Below are 17,918 nucleotides of genomic sequence, written 5' to 3' on the forward strand. Positions count from 1 at the left end.
CAAAATCAAATTGACTGGAAAAATTGATAGTTTAAACTTTGAAAGGTTTGAATTTTTTGAGGTATGTACCACCTTTTACCATTTTAAATAGATACCATTTTAAAGTTCACAAACGCTCTAAGTTGCTTTCGTTGTTCTTATGTTTTCATTGCAAAAATACAGACAACTTATACCTTTTTGCAAACTAATTATTTTTTGCCCTTTACAGAGTTTCAAAGATCATCTTACAATATCCGCTTGCGTCTTTCAAACTCATATTCCTTCTGTTTTCCACTTTCCGTTTCTTTTGTAACTAGTCGTACAATATGATCACACAAATATAAATATCGTACATGATTTTTGAAAAAAGCTTTCTACTGAAATGACACCCAAACCCCTGATGACGTGTAGACAGAGTAAAAAAGCTTCTAATGTTGGTATATGACGTTATCACTTCTAAGAATAAAAGTGACAATACTTAGCCAGCTGCGCAGCAGATTTTTCATTACGTACAAGGTGGCTATGAAGCAGAAAGCTAAAAAGAAATTAAAAATAACTGCAGCAGCGTCCGTTAAATGTAAAAAAACAACAAAATAACAATATATATAGAATAAAAGCGGGTCAAACCAATCACCAAACAATAAAAATCCAGTAACTTTATTGCTTTTAAAAATTTCTTTTAAATAAGATAATACCAACAAGCACATTATTTATTAATTTATTATTATTATTTTTTAGTTGTTTTTGAAAATATGAAAACTAGAAGAAAAAAAAAAGATCGCTTTGGTAGAAAGTCTGTTAAAACCAGGGTTGGTACCCAAAAACCCAAACCCAAAAACCCACCAAAGAGCCCACCCAAAAACCCAAAAACAAAAACCCACCAAAAACCCAACTTGCTGGGTTTTTGGTCTCAAGTTTTTCATTTATAACTTTTTCGTTCATAAATTAGTTTGCATTTAACACAATAGGCTAGATACCGCTCAACAATTATCCTAATGATAATAAAATAAGGAGTTTAGTATTATATATTTCATAAATAAGACGTTTTTATTTCCCCTTGGAACAGCTATATTTAAACTTAAAAATTTAAAAATCATCAAACAAAATTATCAAAGAATTTCTTCATCAGCAATTGTGCATCTTTATCTTAAATATCTGTAAATTCGTACCAGCTTTTCAGCTTTTTTTATTCCTAAGCGATTTTAATTTTGCTCCAAATCATGCCAAAGGATGAGAAAAATCTTTCTATGGATCAAGAACTAGCTGAGCAAGTGTGCAACTGCCGTAAAAACCATGCTAAATTTGCAGGTAATTTTGAAGGCATAGACTCCTTCATTTCTATAACTCTCCACCAATTTGTTGCTGATGCTGTGCTTTTTACACTATCATTAGGGTAGACCGGGGAAATGCCGACACACGGGGCAAATCCGACACCCTGCTCTGTAGTTGTATTTTGTGAGTAAAGCGCTGTTGAGCAATTCCACGACCGTCACAGCGTGATAACCGTCTTTTTTTTTTCCTTTAGCCTTCAATATTTTATTATTAAACAAATATAAAAAGAATTTTTTTTGCTATTTTGTTAGCTTATAAAAGGTGCTACAAAAAACAAGAAAAAAAATTAGGGTGGATATATTAGCCTCTTATTCATGCGAGAAAATATAAAACGTCACAGCGTGACCAAAATTCTCTCACTGTTTTTTAGTTTTTAGATCAACATCGCGATTCAGCTAATATAGATGAACTGAATTATTAACTTGGCATTAAACAAAAAGTTTAGACATTACTCTTACATGTTCTATAGCTAAATAACATTTATTTAATTAAATTTCAAACAGGTGCACCTTTAATTAACTAGTGGTAAACGTCACAGCGTGACCAGACACATTTGGGTAATTATAAACCAGGTAAATGGGCTGTTTTTAATAAATTTAAAACTAAGTAGAGAAGTATTAGACAAATATATAATTACAACTTCATAAAAATAGTTTTTACATATCAATCTTCCGAACACGCCCATACTATATCAGTGTCAAATCGCGTCCGTATTATATTGCTGTCATATATACAACGTTTTAAAGTTTTTTGGTGATTTCGTCTCAAGACGTAAGTTGTTTCACTAAATACTTGGCACTTGAATAGGGTCGCATTTCTATTTTACCATTATTGTTTTGAATTAAATGCGCTGCAAACATTCCTGGTTTTGCTGGTGCTTTTGTAAATAACTCATCAATTTTAAATTTTTTTATTGTATTTATAATATCTTCCATAAAAACCAAATAGACATTGAAATTAGTCTCATTTTTAAAAGCTTCATGAAAAGTTATGGCATCAGTTAACATACATTTTCTCTGGATTATTTTTTGCGTTGCTATTCTTTTAACGGTCCCACCAATAGCATCTACTGGTCCTTTCCCATGAGAAGAAGCGAAAAAGTTCCAGAATAATTTTAAACCATGCTGTTCTTCCAACCAGGGTATTGCTGATGCAATAAAACGATTTTTAAATTGATTGCTTGGCCCGTCTGTCCAAACCTGTAGCATTTTAACACTTGATTCATTATGCTTAGATAATAAACTATGAACAAATACAAGAATAGATGCTTTTGAATGGCTTAAATTATCTGAAACTATGACAGCTGATGAGCATAAATTTTGGTACCAAAATACAGCAGTAAAAATAGTAACTTGCTTCTTGTGCCAATGTGCTGACTGCACTTCATCTTGCCACAAAGTTGAAAAGTTTTCAGCAAAATCCACTTGAAGAACGGTTGTGTCTGGATAACTTTGAAGTTGGATCTTATGATCACAATATGTAATTGATTGTTTCTGTTTAATAAAATAATGCCAAAGAAATGAAGGTAAAGATTTTGAAAAGCTGCTGTAAAGATCATCAACTCTTCCCTTTTTTTCAATTTTTTCAATATATTCCTTTCCATTACCTTCTGCAACTTTTTCCCATTGGTACCATTTAATGCATTTATTCTTGTCAATTTCATTCAAAACAAATAGATTATGAAACTTTGCAGCATCTTTACATGTGGTACACATATTGTTATAACAAATGTCTTTTTCACTATCACATACAATGCTTAGAGGAAATTTATGTGAATACAATGGAAAATTTGAATCAAACTTGTGCAAGGCTTCAAGGATAAGAATTACATTTTGATGCTGTTGACAACAACAAACGTTTCTTGACATTGAACTAGACAAAAGCACATGTGGTGGGCGTAAACTAGCAAACTTTGATTTTCCAACTGATTCTTCAGGATAATCACTTTTAAAAACAGGATAAGCTTTATTAACATTTATATACAAATGACGTTTTTGCACAGTTTCTTTCTTGTTCTTTAATCTCACCACAATTGTGTCTCTTTTACCGGGTTCTTGACGGGATATATCATCACGCTGGTAAAAATCAAGAACCAATTTTACAGTTAAAGCATCTAATGCATTTTTACTAAGTATTCTTTCTGGGCTTGGGATTTCATTCATTTTTGTTAAAAGTTTTTGTACAACTTTAGCCCTCTTTCTGGGTGATTTTGGTAGTGCTGACTCGGCTCTCTTAACAGCTTTTTCAAGAGTGCTTGCAGATTTGTAAGGGGGTAATGTAACAGCTACAGATTTTGATTCTGCTATTTTTTGTCTGCTCTTTCTCTTTCGCTGCCTTTCTTTTTCTCGTTCAGCCTCCAAATTAGCGAGCCTTCTTTCTTTTCTTTTTTTTGATTCTTTTTCTTTAACTACTTTTTTGCCAAACTTTTCTAACTGTCTTTCACGATATTTCTTTTGACGCTCAGCATGAGTAAGAGGCATGTTAAACCCTTGAAAGATTAAAAAAAAGGTAACACATTAGTTATGGAGATGCACGTATTACATCTAAGGCTCAATGGAGTTACAGCTATCCCTTAGAGAGGCTCTATGTATCTCAAAAGAGAGCCTCAAGAATAGCTGAGCATTCATCCTCCAAATGTTGCCTATGCAAAATATACCTATAATTTGTAGTTTTTGTAGATGATGTAAAAGAAAGTAGGCCGCTCAGTAATCTGGGTCCTTAAAGTTGGTAAAAACTCAATTGTGGTTTCAGTTTAGCAGTTTTAAATTTTGTGTTAAATGTTGTTAAAAAATTTTCACGGCGTGACAAAAAGATTCTAAAAATAACTTGAGCTAATTATTTTTTAAACATATTAGTATTTTTTTAGATGTACTAGATTGAGTTCTCATTGCGCTGGATTTTTGAAACCCTAAGTTTTACTGGTTGTCTAAGAAATAAAACGATTGGTACCCTAATTGTCACAGCGTAACATGTCACAGCGTGACAATAGTGGTAATAGCATTTGATTAAAACAAATGGTATTCTGAATGATTAGTGCAGCTAAAAACCTGATTGCAATGAGCAAGAAAGTTTTTGAATTTTTTATAGGTTCAATTTAACTTTGGTGATTAAAAATGAATTAAATTATTTCAAGAACGCCTACTTTTACCTTCTGTTTCAGCCCATGTTATTTTTTATAATAGCGGATACTATAATAAACTATATATTTTCTGAAAGAGGAGAAATAGAGCTTTCTACTGATACATAGTATTATCTATATTGGGTTGGTTTAATTTTATCATTTTTTGTGAGACGGTCGTGGAATTGCTCTGTTGTTTAGTGCTGCTAGCTGGCGGACAACACTGTAACTAGCGTTCAGTGAGTTTTATGCGAGTAAGCCTACTTTTTGTTTTGCTATAAATAAATAACTAGTTTTTGAGGTTTTCCATGTTAAAACTGATTCCTGGATGAACTGAGGTAATATTTTAATTGTTAGTATTACTAAAAAACCAATTAGTTAGCTAGAATCATCCAGAATAAATTCAAACCTGTTAATTCCGAACTACAAGCTAATATCTTATGAGCGAAAAGTTCAAAAACGAGGAGGTGGAATTATGACTTATATTCATAATGATCTGACAACTAAAACTAGAGACGATCTTTCGGTTACTGATGCCGATGGTGAAGTCTATACGATTGAATTAATGAACAAATAATTAAAAATATACTGGTGCCCACCTGTTACAGACCATCTGAAGGTGATATAAAAAACTTTTCAAATCACCTAAAACAAATATTTCTAAAAAATAAAAAAGAGCACAAAATTTTATTTTGTATTGGAGACATAAATATAAACTGTCTACAGTACAATGAACATGCTGTTACCAAAACTTTTTTTGACGGTATGTTTCAACACTACATCTTTCCTATAATAAACAAACCAACCCGGGTAACATTTAATTCAATCACTGCAATAGACAACATATTGACTAATTCATTTTATGATTCTTCATTAAAAGCAGGTGTTATCAAAACGGATATATCCGATCACTTTCCAATGTACTTTTCCTTTTCTCAAGACACAAAAAATAATAACTCTAAAATCAAAGTCTATAAAAGAAAAATTAATAGTTTTACTATTCAACAGTTTAAAGAATCACTATCGGCAGTAAGGTGGGACAGGATTTACCCAGAATGCAACCTTGGGCATACCAACTCTGCTTATAATTGATTTATAGAAATATTCTTAAAGCACTACGATAATCATTTCCCAATTTTCCCAATTCCCCAGAACAAGAATTAAAAGCAAAATACTTACAATGTCCATGGATTACCAGAGGTATAAAAAAATCTTCAAAAAAAACAACAAAGACTTTACATCAAGTATTTAAAAAACAGAAATGAAAAAAATCTAAATACTTACAAACAATACAAAAATTTATTTGAAAAAATAAAAAAAAAAATCGAAGAAAATTTACTACTCAAATCAAATAAAAAATGCAACTGGTGACATTTAAAAAAACATGGAATACTATCCAAGAAATAATTGGGAACAAAAAAATTAAATCAAATACCTTACCTGCTCAAATCCTCATTGACAATACAGTGTACAGTGACAAAAATACGATTGCTGAAAAATTCAACAATTTTTTTGTTAACATTGGCCCTAATCTTGCCTCGAAAATTAAGCCTCCTAATAACTCATTCAAATCATACCTGACACCCAGAGCGAACGAAACTACAAAGAACTAAACTATCAAGAACTTAATGTTACTCTAAACTCCTTAAAATTAAATAAAACTCCAGGTATAGATGATATCTGTAGTAGGGTAGCGGCAAATGTCTTTACAACGATAAATAAACCTATATATGAAATTTTTAAGCCTTCGATTAAAACAGGAGTTGTACCGGACAAGCTTAAAGTAGCTAAAGTAGTACCAATATTTAAATCAGGTGAAACATACTTAATTAATCACTATAGACCTATCTCGGTACTCCCTACCTTTTCTAAGCTTCTCGAAAGAGTAATCTATAACAGATTGTATGAGTACTTAATCCAAAATAAAATTTTAAATAAAAAGCAATTCGGTTTCCAAAAACAATATTCAACTGAACACGCAATCCTAGATCTAGTTAACAATATGAGTGATTCTTTTTACAAAAAACAGACCTTACATGACCTTACATGACCTTACAAAAGCCTTGGATAAACTTGATTAATTATGTTTGCCGATGACACAAACTTATTTTATTCCTCGAACTCAATCAAAGACCTTTACAAATGTATGAACACAGAGCTTAAAAGATTAAATATATGGTTGAAATTGAATAAGTTATCACTAAACACAGAAAAAACAAAATACATATTGTTTCATTCCAAAAAACAAAAAAATAATATACCTACTATCCTTCTCTCACTAAAAATAAATAAGGTAAACATTGAAAAAACAGAAACAACAAAATTTTTTGGGTTCCTTATTGACGAAAATATATCTTGGAGAGCCCATATAAGAACAATAAACACCAAAATTTCGAAAAATATTGGGATACTCTACAAAGTTAAACCTATTTTATCCCAACATAACCTTAAATCGCTTTATTTTTCTTACATCCAAAGTTATCTTACGTACGCTAATATTACATGGGCAAGTACACACAAATCCAAATTGAGTACTATTTATATAAGTGAAAAACACGCATCAAGACTAGTTTATGATAAAGATAAACTCACCCATGCTGAACCCTTACTAAAAACCTTAAATGCACTAAATGTCTACCAAATCAACATCTACCAAAATGCACTATTTATGCTAAAATACAAACTTGGACTAGTCCCATCGCATTTTTTAAATAACTTCTTTCTAATAGATATATAACAAGAGCAACAGGCAATTTCACACTGCCTAAAAGAACAACAAAGTTCTCACGGTTTTCTAATTCCTACCGGGGTCCGTACCTGTATAACAAAATAATATCAAAAAATATAGAACTTAAAGTATTAAATAATCCTGCCAACTTAAAAAATAAAATAAAACACCTCATACTTAATATCAACAATTATATTGATATGTATTAAACTTAACAACAGAATTTATACTGAAATATTTATGTGTATCACTGACTGTATTTTGACTATATATAAATATGAAATAGACTTTATTTAACAATTTGAAAAGGTACTCCATCATAAGTCTTCATAGACTTCTACGAGTTTTCCTTTACAACAACATATATATATATATATATATATATATATATATATATATATATATATATATATATATATATATATATATATATATATATATATATATATATATATATATATATATATATATATATATTGAAGTAACAAGAAAATTTCTTGTCTAATTTATCTTTTTATTATTTTTATTCTATTATTTTTAAAAAATACTGATAGTCTTTATGATAAGAAACTCTACTAATTTACGTTATACTTAAATATACTTGTTAAACCACGTTTTATTATGATTTGTTATACTTGCTAAACCACTTTTCATTATGATGTTATACGTGGTAATATTATGTTATATTCTTCTTTTTATTTACGTTGCATTGTATGATGTCATACAATTTTAATGTAACGAAAAAAAAAAACAAAAACAGTTTAGAAATGTTAAAATATTTTATTTATATTGCCTTTCAGATGGTGAGATCAAGAAAACGCACCTCCGAGAGGGGTAAATGGGACGAGGAAACTTTAAAAAGAGCATTTCAAGTTGTACAAAATGGCAGATCCGTTAAAAGTGTTTCAGATGAATTGGGGATACCCAGGATAACTCTACACGACCGACTAAAATCTTTTTCCACAGCTAAACCAGCATTTGGTAGAAAAGCGGTATTTACTCCTGAACAAGAAGCATTAATTGCTGATCTCATCAAATAACTATCAAACCAATTTTATGGCGTAACCCTTACTGATTTGCGTCGACTAGCCTTTGACTTCGCTGACAGGTTAAACTTTAAAAATAGTTTCAATAAAGTTACTAAGATGGCTGGGGAAGACTGGGTGGCTGATTTTAGAAAAAGAAACCCAACTTTGAGTTTGAGGCAGCCCTCGGCAACAAGCCTCAATCGAGTTCTGGCGTTCAATAAAGCTGAAGTTGATTTGTTCTTCGCTAACCTAGATGAGATATATAAAAAGCACCAACTTAAGGCGACAAGAATATTCAATATGGATGAAACGGGTATTTCAATGGTTCAAAAACTCGGTAAGATATTATAAGGCACCAAATGGCCAACATTAGGTGGGATCCGTTACAAGCTGGGAGCGGGGGAGAAACATTACGGTGGTCTGCGCTGTCAGTGCATCTGGAGGATTTATCCCACCAATGTTTATCTATCCCCGGAAGCGGACGTCTCCACAACTAGAAAGAGGAGGGCCTCCGGGAGCCATCTATACATGCTCTCGCAACGGCTGGTCAAACAAAAACCTCTTCCAAGATTGGCTAAAACATTTCAAGGACAACGCTAAACCAACAATAGAAGATCCGGTGCCATTGGTGTTTGACAATCACGGTAGACACATTTCTCTAGAGAGTTATGAATTTTGCAGAGCGAATCACATTAATGCAGTTTCTATACCACCCCATACGTCCCATAAGCTACAGCCTTTGGATTTATTATTTATGGGCCTTTGAAAAAAGCATTTAATATAGAGTGTGACAGATTCTTAAGAGCTAACCGCTTCCAGAAAATAACAGTGTACGACATTGCTTCCATATTTAACGAAAGATACATGAATGTCGCAACAATGGAGAAAAGGGTTTCAGGATTCGTTGCATCCGGTGTTTTCCCTTACAAGCAAGAAAAATTCAGTAATGTGGATTTTATCTGCGAGAACACGATTCAACAACCAGTCATAATCGACCATGAAAATGTTGATAAACCACCCAACATGGAATTTATTCAAGATATCAATCTGTCTGCCGCTAAGCACCCAGAAGCCGCCAATGAATCGGCTACTGAAACACGACAGCATTCAGGGCATCAGAAGGTTGTGCGTAAGAAAACTGCTTGCTTGATTTTAACAGGGATTTATGCTAATCCAGAAGCTGGTTCTTCAAAGCACGACACAGTTCTAAAAGCTGTTCCAAAACCCTCCCAAAGCCCAACATGTTTCAAAGAAACTCTGGAATATTTGTCACCCCTTCTATCTTTGTCAACAGTTAATAAAGATCACCGCAATAACAGAAAGCAACACTCCGTCATCATGACAGGAACCCCTATGAAAGTAGTTTTGGAAGAAGCTAAAAAGAAAAAAGAAATTAAAGATGTAAAAGCCAAGCTTAGACAAGAAAAACTAATGGACAACCCTAAGGTGATACCTAAAGTCAAACTTAAACTCTTGAAGAATAGGTCAAGCAATGTTGGAAAAATCGTGAAAACTAAAATAAACACCCATCCAAAAAATAAGTCCGCAGCTAAAAGAAAAATAACAAAGAAGAGGTGTCGTAGACAAACTTCTTTTAAAGAACCAACTTCTGAGGAAGATATTGATGAAACTAAACTATGTGATGATGACGAGCTTGACGACGGGATTGATTTACTTTCAAAGCACACTGAGATGTGACTACTTTGTGGTGAATATGGAAAAAAAACTGAACTCTGGTATTGTTGTGTCTATAGTAGAAAATGGGTGCATGCAGATTGTAGCGGTTATGATTCCCCTGAAAACTATATTTGTGACTTTTGCCCTACTCATTAATCTTCGATTTGAAGAAGGTTTTTTTTGTATCTCAAAGAGTTAACCTGTCTTACTTTGTTATTATGAATTATATACTACATTTATTTACTCTATGTTACAATAAAACATGTTTGGTAAAATAATTGTCTTATTAATTACTAACGTTGGTATTACCCCAAAGTGGTGTCGCATTTACCCCGGTGATTGGGGAAATACCGACACTGTGCTTAAATTACGAAAAACATTCATGTAACATTTGTAATGTAAATAATTTTGAAACATTACATATTAATTTGATCCAGGAAATTGGGACAAATATTTAGGTACTTTCACCAAAATCGTAACTAATCTAGAAAAAATTATAAAAATCAAATTGTATTAAGGTGTCGGTATTCCCCCGGTCTACCCTAAATAAATATGCAGGAAAAGAATTAGCATATTTTAGTTTAGATGCATAGTAACTAGGCATAAATTCAGGATAGATTTCATTCAACCATTCCTCAGCTTCTTCTTCTTGACTTCTATTCAATGTTCCTCCTAAGTAAATATTGAATATTTCATCATATAAGTATAACATAATTATGTAAGTAAGGGTATAAGATTAGTAAACTTAAACAAAAATTTTATTTATGGGGAACTCTATTATTTGTTTAAATTTGGTCACATTCAATTTTTTAATTTTTTTTACAATTTTATGGTATGTTACTAGTGAATCCATTTTTTTGTAAAAAACTGAATTCCGGATTTTCGGAATTACAGGAGATGAAATCCGGAATTCCGGTTTAATTCCGGAATTATTATAGAAGAATTTAAAAAATATAGAGAAAAGAAAGTACATTATTTTTTAACATAAATGTATTTAGTTCAAAACAATATAATTAAAACAAATTACAAAATAAGGATATATTTCATATTAAAATATTTTTGAACTACATAAATAAAATTGCAAAATGAAAGTTCAATTTTCATTTTGATTTTTGAAAAAGCTTCTTAAAAAGCACAAAGTATCCAATGTTTTGTCGTTGAGCCTTGATCGAATTTTTGTTGAAAATGCTCCTGCAGCGGAAAAAGCGCGCTCTGACTCCACACTAGTTGGTGGAATTGTTAATAAACCTTTGTAAAGATCTTCCAAAAGCATTCCGCGGGATTCCCCTTCATCCCAAAATTTCATTTCACTGCGAATTTCGGAATGAATCGATGATTTTTGTAGAACTTTTGACCGTGATTCGGAGAGTGATTCCTTTATCTTTTGCTGAAGAATTTCCTGCAAGGATAACTGAGTTTCCAATGATTCGATAGGTTTATCGTCATCCATTTTAGTAGACTCAGATACTGTCGGGTCTATTTCTAATGCTACTTCACCACTAAGTCTTTGGATTAGGGATATGATAACTTTGGTTATTTCAGTTTTCGAGCGACGCAAAATGTTCTTGTAAATTTTGGTTTTACCCCCATTATGCAAATATTGAAGAACATCGGATACCACAGTTCTTCTTCGATTAATTTGAACTTCAAACTCTTTTTTCATTTCACGGCCAATTTCTTCATTCTCATCAAAATTCTCTAACACAAACGTAAATGTTGCATCCGCAGAAAGTAAATTTGCATCAGCACGGCATAACGCGTCTACGGCTAATTTTATAGGCTTCAAATTTCTAGAAACTGTAGATATTATATTCCATTCTGAATCATTCAAAAATGTATCCGCTTTGATATCAATTGTTGCCTTTTTTTATTGAACTTTTCAAAAGATTAAAACGTTCTAACATGGACATCAGGCTACTCCATCTAGTCTTCGAATCAAGCAATAGCTGCAATTCCTTTCCATGATCTTCCTTCACATGTTTTTGCAACACTTCATTTTTTAAAGGGGAACGTCGAAACATTTGAACAATTACCCGAACTTTCATGATTACATTTCGCAATGTAAACTTTTCAGTAATTTCTACATCACATTCATTTCTCGTCCCCACTTGCATTCCTTCATCATCACTTAAATCTTCTTCATCAGAGTCCAGATCTAGGACACTCTCATAATCATCTTCATCTACCTCTTTCTCTGTTTGTTTGTAGATCACATTTACAATTGCAATCTGAATTGCATGAGCAAAACACAAAATTTGTTCACATGGTAATAATCTACCCACTTTTTGCATCATAGAAGCACCATCAGTTACAATACACGAAATATCATTCCTTATATTTAACTGAAATGATTCTAACTTGTCCTCTAACAATTTTACACAATTTTCAGCCGCAAATCGACAATTGATTCGAGAAAGACCCAAATTCCAGATATTTTTTGACCCATGAACGTTAACATTTATATAACGTCTATTTCGAGAGGACGTCCACTCGTCCAATGTTAGACTAAAGCATCAATTCTTTTTTAATTGATTAATTTCAGCAATTTGCAATTGTTTAATTTTTTTAGTATAATCCATCACGACTTTCTGTATGCTGGTGGATGATTTTGGAATATCACCGAATCCACGCATTGTTAAACATTTTCTTAAATCGTTTGACGTACAAAAAACACGAAACGGTAAACCATCAGAAGCAATCATTCTAGCTACTACGGCAGGAGAAGTTTCATCTTTTTTTGAATTGAAAAAATCAATGATCGTGTTCGTTTTTCTGGTTGTGCTCACAACACTATCGTTACTGTCAGATGTAGAAGCTGTTGTATTTTCATCAAACTTTCGCTTGTTCAAAGCTGTGTTGTGTTTAGAACGAAGATGTGTGTGCATGGGAGTTGTACATCCACCCAATATCTTTAAAACTTGCTTGCATTGCATGCATTTCGCCACCTGATTTGTTTTCCCTCGTAGAAAATATTTCCACACTGAATTTGATGAGCTTTCTTTTGAAATGTCCATAAAAGTTTCTTCAGATTTATCTACCATACTTGGGTTGGGATTTAAAACAATAACAATGTAAGTCTACAAAATTTTTGAAACATAAAATTAATATAATGACTTACTTTGTCTGCTCTGCATACAATTTAATTTCTTAATGTTAATATTTCATTTAAAAAAAAAATTTTAATGCATTTGCACTAGCCTAAGCTTACTAAAATTTAAATTTTTTGAATTTATAACAATGAAAGTACACAATGCTGCCATCTATAGTAAAAGTTCTTCTAAATTCGAATTCTAAAAATTTCAAAAAAAAACTTTCGTTTTGTTTTTATATTATGTATTTATTCCGTTCTAAAAATTTTAATTTTTATTACTAAAAACGTTTTTCAACAACAAAGTTGTCGTCCTCAGTAGTATAATACAACAGTTTTTAGTAATAAAAATTAAAATTTTTAGAACGGAAGAAATACATAATATAAAAACAAAACAAAAGTTTTTTTTGAAATTTTTATAAAAACAGTTCTAAATAACTTCAAAAATAAAATAAGAATTAAATAATCGAAATTCTAAATTCGAAAAATCCGGAATTTGCGTTTTTGAATTCCGGATTTTTAAAAATTCAAAATATGACGGAATTTCGGAATTCCCAAATTCCGAAATCCGGATTTGGATTCACTATATGTTACCTTCATATTTTGGATTTGTTAAATTAGCCAGAAAATGACATGGAATGATTGCTTTCTTAAACCTCTTTAAAAGATCATCTTTTTACAGAGCCAATTTTTTATCATGTATGAGGCATTGCCAAACCTCAACTGCTTCAGACAACGTTGTATCATCTGCCTGCAACTACACCAAACACAATAACTTAGTAATTATGTAAATAAAGTTAATGGTGCCAGAAATATGTAGTTTTGATATATTTACTATATTCAAATTTAATATATCTAGCAAATAACTAAATAAACTAAATTATAAACCTTATCTAATGCAGCACCAATACTTTTTAGTTGTGCTTGTAACTTAATTGCATCTCTTTGTATTGAAAGATAGTCAATTAATCCATTATGGATACTATGAGCAGTTATAGGATCCTTACTGACTGTAATCCAACCATCTTGAGTTAGGGTAACAGCACAATAATCAGCAAGACCACTTTTCATTGAATTAGTTACTTCTTTATTTACCTTTACTAATAGTTCTGAAGAAATCTGTTTTCTATTTGGTGGCTCGTATCCGTGTTTTAGTTTTTTAATTAGTTTGGTAAATTCAAGATTTTCTACTACATTGAATGGTATATTTGCTGAAAAGAAAAACCTTGCGACTTGCAAATCCAGTTCATCCTTTTGATTACTTGTTATTGTAGCAACAAAGTTAGAAATGGATGTTTGCTGTTGCACGGTCACTGGATTTGAATGAAAAATTGAAGAACAAGAAGCATCACTAATAAAGCTGAAACAAACTTGTTCTTCATCTTCTGATTGGTTAGACTTATTTGATGCTGCAGATGTAGATGGCCTCGACTCTAAAACTGATATATTGCTAAATATATCAGTTCTGTGGAATCATTTGCACTCCTTTTTTTTTTTTTTTTGCATTTGTCCAAATGGCTCTTAACCCTCTCTATTTTTTTAGTTATGCTCTTTTTGCAATAACTATATTTTACTCTATTTGGTTGATCATCTAATATGGTCACTTAATTCCACTCATTAGCCTTATTTCTTCCTCCTGAATGATATTTTGGTATGTTGAAGGATATATAATCTACTTATAGTTTATATTTAACTTAAACCTTAAAATGATATCTCTATTCAAAATTATATTAATATTTGTAAAAAATGTAATCTAATTACAAACTTATCTATTGTATAAGTCAACATACCTGTAAAAATGAAAATAGCTTTTAGATAACTATAAGTTAATACAAATTTGTCAGTAAAGATTTGTATCAAATTAGAGATTTGGTTTTAGCAAAAACCCAAAAACCCAAAAAACTAATTTGGCTAGGGTTTTTGCTCAAAAACCCGGGTTTTTGCCAACCCTGGTTAAAACCGATCAATATAAAATACATTTAAGAAATTCACCTAAGTGCCTAATTTAAAAATTCACATACTACTTAATAAAGGAGCTTAAAGTAAATATGTGAATAATCGGTTTTACCAGAAAAAGTTTAATATTGATTTTTATTACTTTTTTGTCTAATTTTTAATTATAAAACGAAAAAAAATTATGTAATCGGTATTAAAATTAAATTTTCTACAAGATAGAGGCAAAATTATTTTTAAACGAATTATGGTTCCCGAATTATTACGATAGCAAGTAAAAGAAAAAAGCAAATTTTAACGACTCTCTTTTAAACTTTTATAAAAACAAAATGACTGAAAAATGACTCGAATTTTATTTTGACACATTTGAATAGAGGAGATGATTCTCTTTCTTCTGGTGTTTTTATTTTTTGAATATTCCTATCAGTGACGGTTTTATTGAAATTTTTCGATCCGTGAACAAAAAAAATAGTATGATTGGTTTGACACGATTTTAATCTCTCTCTTTCTCTCTCTCTCTCTCTCTCTCTCTCTCTCTCTCTCTCTATATATATATATATATATATATATATATATATATATATATATATATATATATATATATATATATATATATATATATATATATATATATATATATATATATATATATAGACACACACACACACACACACACACACACACACACACACACACACATATATATATAAAATATGTGTATGTATGTTTATAAATATAGGTGGCACATTTTTCTTAGACTGAAGAAAATGTAGTATTAGAGACAAGAGACAAGTATCATTCTTGATAATCTTATACATATCAACTCAATTGGTTTTCTTACCACTAATAGTCAGCCTAATGTAAATACAGTTGCTTCAACTCTTTAAGTATTTGGCTGGGGTAATCCTGGTGGTTATGTTTTTCAAAAGGTACTTTACTGATATTGTAAAGTTGACTTTGCTTTTCTTAGATAGCAAATAAATTATACAAAGAAGAAACTATTACAAACCAACCACAAAAGTACACACAGAAATGATGAGACCAAATTTATATTTTGTTAATGTTTCACAACTTTATAAAAAAAGCGTTAATTTGCACCCCAAAAAAAGTATATTTTTCTTACAATCTTCTAATCATCCAATTGTTATGTAAGCATATATATTTTTGATTAATAGTTTTACTGTTATAATTATTGTTTAAGAAATAAAACTAATGACAACCTTCTTTACTAAAAGGTGCTCAGCATATTTTTTATTTTTTTAAAGGTGTATTTAGAGTTTTTTTGCAGCAAAAATTAACGTCTTGAAGGAGTAATTTAATGAATGTCTTGAAGGAGTGTCCATTTGTTAATAACCACATAGTAAATCAATCTGCAGCAAGGTGTATTTTTTAACAAAGTATTTCTTTGTTTTGCAAGTGTCTTTTGTCGTTCCAAATTTTAAATCCATGATTTTACTCAAACGTTTTCTTTTATGGGAACAATCAACCATATAAATGCAGATTCTAAATCGTCGAATGCATTCACATGGAGAGTTTTTATTGGAAAACCTGTTATTCAACTAACTGTTGTTAATCCTGCCGCTTTCCAATACTGTAAGGTATAAAAGTGTAGTTGAAGATCTCAAAAATTTTCTTTTCGTTATTAGTGTTTTATGTTAGTGATGATTTGATATAAAGTTAAATGTGATTATGGTGATGATGGGTAGAGTAGCTTAGAGAGTGATGCTGAAGTATGATTTAGAGACTGATGACATAGTGACAGTAGCGTGACGCATAATAGTGTAGACGCGCGACTTTTCAATAACAACGAATATTTTAAGTAAAGTAATAACAATATTATCTTAGTAAAATAAAATACTGACAACAAATATTGCTATCAATTCTTCTCATATAATTTCTTAAAATTCTCTTAAATTCTTTTATCATATAATCTCTTAAAATCCTTTTAAATTCTTTTCTCATATAATCTCTTAAAACTCTTTCATAACGCATATTAAAAACTCTCTTTAAAAATAAAACCCATCATCAAAGTCTTCCCTAAAAAAAATTCTCCAAAGAGACCAAAAAAATTTCTTCTCCTTCCTTTCTCCTAGATTTTTTTAATCGTTCCTATTTTATCTGTCCGCAGATGTTCTTTCGATTTCTCTTACAGACAATATATTTCTTTTTCTTCAAGTTTTGTACTTTTGGTTTAACTTCTGAGTCATGGTATTCTAAAGCAGATTTTATAAGTTTTCTTTTTATTAGTCTTAATATCAGAATGGCTACAGAACTTTCTAGAACTTTACCAATTAAAATCAAATCATTGTGTTTCAAGTCATGCTTGCGAAAACAGTTTTAAACATAAATGGTGGGACTTATTCGTTTTTCATGTCACCATGTGTGTCCTGGTGTTTTTGGTTGACTCGTTCTTTTCTTTGTTCGAATCTAGCATGTTTGAGTCGGGTAAAACTTGAAGATGATGTTTATAATGTTCACATTTTCCCTCCTCACAGTTAAATGAAGTTAATAAAAAGAATAGATTTTTTATGTACAGTTGACTCTCGATAGCTCGAACTCTGAGAGGACCGGGAAAAAAGTTCGAAATATGAAGAAAATTATCTGACTTTTGCTAGAAATCATCTGACTTTTGCTAGAAACACTTTATTTTTTTATCTAACAAGAACCAATAATGACCAGGCTTTAATTTTGGAAAAAATCTTGTATTTGTTTGAAATGCTTAAAACATCATAGGGTTTTAGATTTACCAATAACAAACATGGCTAGTTTTTCTCCCAGTGCACTTGCTGCTGCCATATCTCTAAGTCTGAGTTTACTATTATTACCCCGGAATAATTCTCTTGCGATAGATGAGACGTTTTGTTTGGGAGCACTGGTAAAATAGCCTAAACTCATTAGCATTGAAAATGTTTTTAAGTTTGTAATTTGAGAGCAACTTTGGGAGAGTAGCTTCATTCCATGGGGCGGTCATACCATTTGTCGCGGAGGTATTTTAGCCAAAGGTGGTTTTAAAGT

The 17,918-nt window shown here is 31.1% G+C and overlaps 1 pseudogene; it reads right to left on the minus strand.

Annotated features, from left to right (window-relative positions):
- Window positions 1-1,088: 1,088 nt before the first annotated feature.
- LOC149891402 (uncharacterized) lies at window positions 1,089-17,699 on the minus strand (annotated as a pseudogene).
- Window positions 17,700-17,918: the final 219 nt, after the last annotated feature.

The sequence above is a fragment of the Hydra viridissima genome, unplaced genomic scaffold, assembly GCF_058129835.1.
Source record: "Hydra viridissima isolate aposymbiotic clone 2 unplaced genomic scaffold, HvirCarnegie_v1 scaffold_3, whole genome shotgun sequence".
Classification (NCBI taxonomy): Eukaryota; Metazoa; Cnidaria; class Hydrozoa; order Anthoathecata; family Hydridae; genus Hydra; species Hydra viridissima.